This window comes from Chroicocephalus ridibundus, chromosome 4 (genome assembly GCF_963924245.1).
Source record: "Chroicocephalus ridibundus chromosome 4, bChrRid1.1, whole genome shotgun sequence".
Classification (NCBI taxonomy): domain Eukaryota; kingdom Metazoa; phylum Chordata; class Aves; order Charadriiformes; family Laridae; genus Chroicocephalus; species Chroicocephalus ridibundus.
The window spans coordinates 42264116-42272905 of NC_086287.1; the positions used below are offsets into that span (position 1 = coordinate 42264116).

At 53.7% G+C, this 8790-nt stretch overlaps 1 long non-coding RNA gene across 1 annotated transcript; it reads left to right on the forward strand.

Moving 5' to 3' along the window:
* The first annotated feature begins 1273 nt into the window (after window positions 1–1273).
* Window positions 1274–5201, forward strand: LOC134514112 (uncharacterized). Its single transcript, XR_010070646.1, has 3 exons — window positions 1274–1569; window positions 1974–4118; window positions 4716–5201. It is a non-coding gene; the product is annotated as an uncharacterized LOC134514112 (long non-coding RNA).
* Window positions 5202–8790: the final 3589 nt, after the last annotated feature.

Below are 8790 nucleotides of genomic sequence, written 5' to 3' on the forward strand. Positions count from 1 at the left end.
GATCAAAGGGTCAGTAACTGACGTGCAGCTGAGGCTCCAGCTGTACCTTTAACAGTGACTATGAAAAAAGGACATGAACAGCACTTCCAGTGTGATTTAAGGGTGGTAAAGGAGAAAACGGATTTAAGCTGTAGCCCACTGTTTCTTGCTGTCAGTGGCAGCCTAAGGACTGCCACAGATAAGAACTGGGGGGCTGGAGTCCCAGTTCGTGCTTGGGGTCTGTTTGCTCTTTTAGTTTTGCCAGAGAGGAATCCAATTCACGTCCCCCAAGACTGTGAATCCGTGGGAGCCGATGTCTGGGAACAGGATGTTTGCTTCAAAAACAAACACCTGGTTTGGGCAAGGGTTATGCTTGTCACAGGGCTTCCTTGTAGTGCCAAAGGTGATCCTGTGCTGTGGTTTTAGTCAGCCTTCCTCTGAAAAATAATTCTTGTGTAGAAAGATGATAATTGGGTTTCAGCAGAACATTGCCACCCTTGTTTTTGAGCATCTCTTAAGAGAGTTTTCCCCTTTTGGTTGGATCGGCTTAGATGGATTTTGCTCTGACTAGTTGGAAAGTGGTTTGTTTTGAGTTTGTGGTTTCTTGTTTGTTTTGTTGGTTTTTTTCCTAGATACTGGTGCAGAACACCTTGTCATATCAGAGTGCTAACAGCATGCAGTGCTGATGATGCAGGGTACCGAAATGCTTTTGGTGGAAACTCAAATTGCTTAAAAAATGAGCTCTCATTGCTAAACTGCACGTGCAAGAGGTCTCTCTTAAGCTTTTCCTGGTGGTTCAGCCTTCTGAGCTTTGCTATGCAAACAGAAAGAGCACCAAGTTGTGCTGTGACTGTAAACAAGGGAAAACTTTGGATGGACGGATATTGTGGCGAAGTATTTCGATTCCTTTTCAGCTCCCTTTTCTGCCTTTACACTTACTAACTGAAAAGTCAGGTCATTTTGGGGCCTTATGTGGTCGGCCAAAAAAGCGTTCAGAGATTAGCAGTGTCAGACACAAGCCTGAGGAGAGAGGAGTTGCGGAGCAGCGGCTCGGTTAGTGCCGGCTTTTTGGTTTGTTACCCTCAGTAATGCCCCGCGCGGGGGGATCGTCAGCCTCCAAGGAGAAAAAAAAAAAAAAAAAAAAATCAAAAATCAATCTTTGAGTCCTGGAGCGTTCAAAATATTCACCCTCGAAAGGCGTCCCGGCCTCGGGGCGGGGGGGCGGGTGGGTGGCTGGAAGGGCCCCTTCCTGCTCTCTCTCATCTCAGCGGTGGCTTTTCCGAGACGGCTGAAGGCGACGAGCGGGGGCGCTGCGGCTGCTGCCGGCAGGTGGCGACAGAGCCCCGCCGCTGCCCGGCCCCGCCGACGCCTGGCGGGGGCGGGGGGGGGGGGCTCGGGCTCCGCTCCGGGCCCGGGCCCCCCCTTCCGTGCTTTCCGGCGGAGGGAGGGGGCTCTGCGTGGCGCCGGGGGGCAGCGGACGAGCAGGGGGCTCGGGGCAGCCTCCTTGACGGTGGCCGCCGGCCCCGGCGCTTGCAGAGCGCTGCCGGAGGGGACAGGACGGAACACAATGGCGGTGATTGCGGAGAGCTGGTTTGTAAATCCCCACCTGGCTTTCTGCTTGCTCATCTGTTCTAGCCATCCTCTGGGCTTGGGTTTTGCTTTCTTTTTTTTTTTATTCCCCCCCCCCCCCCCCCCCAGTAGTACCATTTTAATCTCCACCCCCCACCAAAGCATCCAGATGTTTGCGCTAAGCAGCAAAGCTGATGGCGGTGTTCACACGCAATGGGTTGGCGCTGAGCTGCCCCCCCCCTTAGTCCTGCTTGGGGAGGAGAGGGTGCCGCAGGCCTGCCCTGCGGGGCTGGGGGGGCTCCGGCCAGAGCACCCGTGGCAGAAAGCCCCTACGAGTTCGTGCCCTTGTGCTGGGGCTGCCGCCTCATCCTTGTGGTGTCAGAGAACTGCGTTAAAAAATATACGCCTTTCCTCCCTGCCTCCAGGTGGGAATCCAGCCCCCAGCCCAGCAGCCCTGCGGTGGGAACACGCCAAGGGGCATGGCAGGGAGGAGCAGAAGGCAGAGCAACGCTCCCTCCAGCGAGTGCAGAGGCTCAACGCTCCTTTTAGGCATCCCACAGCCTGAAATAAGGTACCTGGGACACCTTGCTGGGCCACCGCATATTAATATCGATGAGCCTCCCACACCTGTCGATGAAGACTGCTGGGAAATTCTTCACGCGGCGTGTGAGTGGCGTAGCCGATATCCCCAGGGCAGGCTGGGGGGCTGGCTCCAGAGCCACGCTGGTCAGGCACATCTGGAGTGACGGCAGCGTGGGCCCGACCGCTGCTGCGGCCCGAGCCCGGGGTGGGTTTCTAGGAGCCCTTCACCCCCATCGGCTCTGCTGCCACCGGCTTCGCTCAGGCCTGTCTCCTTCCCTCTGCGGAGCCAAGGCAGGGGTGAATGAGTTTGATTGCTTGATTTGGGTGATTTTGGCACTGTGTTATAATGTGTCTTTGGCTGTCAGTGATCCCCTTTGCCAGGGAACAAAGTAGAAGAGAGGAGCAAACAGCAAGAAAAAGGAAGACAAATATACTGGGGAAAGGGCCTGTGAGGAAAGAGAAAGACTGCCTTCATCTTTCTGGAAGCTGCAAGGGACAAAAGTGGGCAGCTTCAATATCATTTCTCAGCTTCTTTCCAGTAATTCCCCTGGGTTTAAGTAAACCAGAGGTGAATTCCTCAGAAGTGTGAATTAATATGAATACAATTCTGATTTAGCAAACGCCACTCTTGAGAACTACTAGAAAGGTTATAATAGGCCACTTTCTTCACTGCAATGTTTTGTACTTACTACGGCGCATTATCATTCTCAGGCAAAGTTGCAAATGAAACCCTGGTCTGAGCGCACAGTGTCCCTCCTCCTCGGCGATGCTGGGAATGAAATGGCTGCTGTTTCCACATGCAGTTTTTGGAAATGCACTCTCACTCCTGCAACCCAAACACATAGCTGTGCTGTAGTTGCTTGAAATGTAGGCAGACAAGGATCTGAGTGGCCTCTGCCACTTGTTCGGACGCTGCATCCCTTCCACTGGCATGGCAGGTCTCGCAGGATGTCTTGGCGAGGTGCACCGTGGACCTGCTCGGAGTTCAGTAATTCGTTTTCACTCCTACTGGGGAAAGAAATCCTTGGGACCCGTGCCCTTGTGAATCTCTCCAGCAAGCCTGCCCGCTCCATCCGATGCGGATGCCAGAAAATGCAGGCAGGAGATTGTCGCCGGTAAGTCAACGCTGTCTTTTTAGGAAACAATTTCCTCCTTTATTGGTGGAGCGTGTTTTACACATCCCGGCGGTGGCTGCTGGGGACAGAGAGGCCGTAGCGACATTGCCCAGCAACAGGAACCATTCAAGCCCTTTTCCTCTTTCACTGTGGGAACGCGAGGGGTTTGGAGCACACCTGCTCCCCCTCCCCTGCGCTGTCACCGCCGCAGTACAGTAACTTTTTCGCTCTTGTGTGCTTCGTATTTACCAGCACTTTGAGCGATTGGCACTTAGTCTTCCTTGACAGCTGCTAAAAGGGGAAGCCAACGCCATTCGATACCACTCTCCTTTGCCAGCGCAATTGTGAGCACCGTCATTCAGATGGGTGGAGAGCAAAATCAGTGGCAGCTCGTCCCTCTGTGGGTTACAAGACGACAGCTCTCTCTGGAAGAACAAGTGCTCTGGTACACTAGGAGCAATCACAAACTACAGCTTCCCCTCTTCTCGTCATTCTTCTTGTTTGCTATTAAGGGAGTGGCTTGTTCCATCAATGTATACTTGTGTACGTCTACACAGACCAGGACTGCTTCCTTCCCTGGAGCTGAAAAGAAGGTAGCCCAGGGGGGTTGGCAATAACCGATTGCCTGGCCCCTCATGGGGTCTCTTGCCTGACCACGGCAGAGCCCAGCAGCTTGGATTTCTTGCCTTCTCAGGATCTCTGCTCTGAACAGCAAGGAAACCTTCTTGCTGCACCCTGGGTTTAATGCTCTTCACTCACCTCTGCATAAGGCTTGGAAGCCTCTGGGCTGTAGCTTCCTGCAGCCATCTTGTCTTTTGTCACTGAATCAGTCAAAATGATCCCTGAAAATGACTCCTGGCCGCGACCCGAATGGTATGTTTTATGGGTGCCTTTACCTGAGGTTTGTTTTTGTTTTTTTTTTGGTTTTTTTTTAAATTGCATTTGAAAAATGTTTCTACTTCAAGGTAAGTTATTTTGTTGCTGTCGAGGCAGTAACCAGGTAAGAGCCCTGACACGCTTTCCCTGGCCAGACAGGGATGCTCGCTGCCACCCCTGGAACCTGGATGTGCCCCGGGAGCCGCAGCCGCACTCCCCCCAGCTCTGTCAATGCACCCCATCGTCACCCACCACCTCCATGGCTAAAAGCACCAGCCCATCGCTGCCGCGGGGCCGCTGAGGCAGAGAGAGAGTGACCCAAACCGCAGTAAAGGGCAGCAGCACCAGTGCATCCACCAGCAGCAGCTGCACTGAGCCCGCCCCCGTCCCACCCCAGGGCTGCATATGCTGCGTCCAACTCCCCCGCTGACCCCTCTGCTTGTGCTGCCCACCACTGCATCCCACCAGCACGCCTGCCAGCCCCTTTTCCCCTTGCCAGCTCACAGGGAGCCACAGCTGAGGGTTGAGACACAAATTGCTTTTTCTACCTCTTTTTTTTTTTTTTTTTTTTTGTTCTTGTTTGGCATCATGCAGAGTGCATTAGGACCAAGGAAGCGAGCACCTGTAAGATGAGACGGCCCTGGCATCATATGGAAATGCTACTGCTTGGGATCTCCAAGTCAAGTGGACACCCTGCACATGGAGAGGTCTTCCATCTGCTGTGCAAACCCTCCAGCCTAGGTAAGGATTAGCTGCTGCCTGGGAGCTTGTGCCTGGATAATAAGTGTGCTGGATGGGTACCTGCGTGGGGTAGCATCACAGGATGGTCTGGGCTGGAAGGGGCCTTCAAAGAGCATCTAGTCCAACCCTCCTGCCCTGGACAGGGACACCTTCCACTAGACTAGGTTGCTCAAAGCCCTATCCAGCCTGGCCTTGAACACTTCCAGGGATGGTGCATCCACAACCTCACTGGGCAACCTGTTTCAGTGTATCACCACCCTCATTATAAAACAATGTTCCTTACATCCAATCTAAACCCACCCTCTTTCAGTTTAAAACCATTGCCCCCTGTCCTGTCACTACAGGTCCTGGTAAAATGTCTCTCTCCGTCTTACTTATAAGCCCCCTTAGAATCATAGAATCATAGGGTTGGAAGGGACCTCTGGAGATCATCTAGTCCAACCCCCCTGCCAGAGCAGGGTCACCTAGAGCAGGTTACACAGGAACACGTCCAGGTGGGTTTTGAATGTCTCCAGAGACGGAGACTCCACCACCTCTCTGGGCAGCCTGTTCCAGTGCTCTGCCACCCTCAGGGTAAAGAAGTTCCTTCTCATGTTTAGGTGGAACTTCCTATGTTCCAGTTTGTGCCCATTGCCTCTTGTCCTGTCCCCGGGCACCACTGAAAAGAGCCTGGCCCCATCCTCCTGACACCCACCCTTTAAGTATTTATAAGCGTTGATAAGGTCAACCTTCCATTCTGAAAGGCGAGGCACCTGCTGCCTGTGAGAAGCTGGGAGCTCCAGACAGCAGAAACAGCATTACCCGCTGTGAAGCTGAAGAACAACTGAGATCGTTGTTAAAGGACCAAGCGGGACCAACCCAAGGGGTGATCAAGTGAAAGAAGATACGTTTTTGCCTGGGTCCCACTGGTGCCCCGACTTCGCTGTTGCAGCAAATGTTGGAGCCTTCGGCGCCCTGCGCGTGTGCCAGGGGATCCCGTGAGCATCCATCCCCTCCCCTCCCTCCTCTCGCGCTGTAAAACCTTTCCTTCTGTACAGTAACGAATGGAAGTGACCTGTGTAATGAGTAATTGGCTGGGAGCTCAGTGCTGGCCGGGATTACAAGTTCATCTGTAGATGCCGTTATGCTGCATGGCGCTCTGACTATTTTCTGACACAATTGGTTTCCGTTGTGGAAACTGCAATCCCTGAAGGAGAACGGCAGCGGTGCTGGCGGAGCTGGGCTTCGTCTCGGGCACGAAATGCATCACATAAACAGAAATAAATGCCATAACGAGCCTGGGGGAAGCGGTGCTTTTCCCACTCCCGGGCCAAGCCCAAAAACGCGTGCCCACCCTTCCCCAGGGGCAAGGAGCTGTTGGCACCGGGGGGAGGGAGGGATGGAGGGGAGCACCCCCTCCTCTCTCTCACCCCCCAGCCACCGCCGTTCCCCTGGGGAGGGAGCAGAGCCCCCCCCTACCCCCTGAGCTCCCCGACACCCCTTGCTGCCCCTCGTCCCCCCACCCTGGGCAGGGGCGAATGCCTGGGAGGCCTCGGAACAGGCACAGCTGGAAAACTGTCCAGGGGCATCCTCCAGCTGCCAGCTCAGGGTGCAGAGGCAGGCCATGGCTTATTGTGAAGCTATTCTCCGTTTCATTAAATATTTAGAAGCGACTGTACTAGAGATTAGTGGTGAATGATAGGAGGGGAAAAAACACAACCCCAAACCGCACAGATGACTTTTACAGTCAGGTTTGGTGTACCAGTACTCCTACGCCCGCGTTTCTCTCCCAACAGGAGCCAAATTGCACAGCTTTATGTAACCGGCTATATAAAGAGCGTCTTGAAGGAAGGTGAAAACAGCGTCCACCCCCACCCCCCCCTCGCTCCCAGCACCCCCTGCCCTCCCCCAGGCCTGCGGGCTGCTCGCAGCCCTGCTGCCCCCCAAAGGCACCCCCAGCCCCGCTGCTGTTACTTAGAGATGCCCAAGTGCCAGCTATGTACCCCTTGCGCACCCACAAGCCCGGGGCACGTCGGTCCCCGTCTGCGTCCTGGGAAGCTGCTCCTAGCTCTGGCGTATCACCCCCCGGGGTGTTCTCATGGTCAGGGGTGGGGAGTGGAGGAAGAGGAGGGGGAGTGTGCAGCACCGTGCAAAGCATAAACTGGGCAGCGTGCTCAGGCTGAACGCCTGCGCTCGCCCGGCCACAGAAGGCATTGGGGCAGGGTGAGCAATGGTTCAGCCTCGTGGCTGGCCTCTGGGACCTTCAGAGTAGTGCCGGGGCAGGCCCTGGTTTGCTAAAGGGATCCTGGGACACGTTATTCTATGTATATCTTAGATAGAATATCATGTATATTCAATGTATGTCTATGTATGTGTGTATATATATATTTATACACACACACAGAGGCGTCTGAAATGAAGGCTGCCGTACAGAGCCGTGTCCGGGGACGTCTGCAGCAAAGCAGGCATCACATGAAGGATTAAGCAAAACGTGTGTGGGTCGCGTGAGCTGGAATCTCAGTGAAAATTGTAGCTGTAGCTCAGCGTCCCTGCCTGAGCCTGGCTCGGGGATTTGTTATGGGGTGCTCGCATCTGTGGCTGCAACTGTGTTTTCATTTTCCTCCTGCAAACGATTTACAAACAACGCCTAGGGCCAAGCATGGCTTTACCGGGGCGCGCGCTCATTCATAAACATGCAGATGCTCACCTTTCCTAACTCTTCTCTAAATGTTTTCCTCACTGGTTTTAAGTGACGCCTGGGAGGATGCACAGGGTGGCAGTGAAGAGAACTATGCCTCTGTTGCGCAAGTAATTACAAAACAGTCATGTAAAATACATAATTGCTTGAGCGAGAACTGCTTAAAATATGAATCCTGACTCAGCTGGCAGCTGCCGTACCAGGGGCCGAGGATGCGGTGGGAGAAGGTGTCTGTGCAGAGGTTAGAGCTGAGCAGCGAGGCACGGGGGCCTGGACTGCAGTCAAAACTCTGCTGCTATGGTGACTTTTGGATCATTTTAATTCTTTCCACATCCCTTTTCATAGCTTCTCATAGGTGAAAACAGTTTTATCCACCTCACGGGAGAGAAGTGTTGTGGGAAGCAATTTCTATATATATATGTCATGCTATAAAGGTTTTTGTAATACTGATGTAGATGTGAGCTTTGGATTCTTCTCATTTTTGGGGGGAGGTAGGGTTTCTCAATCAGCTCCCTTGACACAAAGCTAGAAGGCAGCTGAGAAAGCATCCCAGCTCCGCTGTGCTCAGGGCTGTCGGAAATCCAAACTCACAACCCTGAATGTGGCGGTTGTAGCACCTTCCCCCAGCAACAGCCGGAGCCACCGCTCTGCGGGGGTGGGGGGTGTTCTCTGCAGCCAATCCACTTCACACGGGTCACGAGAAAAACCTTTGGAGTGATATAAACACGCGATGCACCAGCGTCAGGCCAGTTGCCTGCGACAGGGCTGGAGGCTAGAAAAAGGTTTCCTGGGAGAAAAACCTGCCCAGGGGCAGGAGATCTGCTTAGGCTGGTTTCACCATGGGAATAATGGGTCTGAGGAACTCTTTGCTGTGGACCTCCTTCCCCCTGTCACTGCTGCTCATTCTTTACTGCACCTTCCCATAAGCTAGATTCAGTGCACGGATCTGGTCTCTTATGTTTGTACAGCTCCTTAGAAAATATGGCCTTGGAGCGCTTCGCATAACACAATTATTTTAGGGCATCGGCAGCTGTTCAGATTTCCTGGGCACAGTTATAATATCGTTGAGATCCTTTTTCTTCAAATCACAGAATTGTTAGGGTTGGAAGGGACCTTAAAGATCATCTAGTTCCAACCCCCCTGCCCTGGGCAGGGACGCCTCCCACTAGACCAGGCTGCTCAAAGCCCCGTCCAGCCTGGCCTTGAACACTTCCAGGGATGGGGCGTCCACAGCTTCCCTGGGCAACCTGT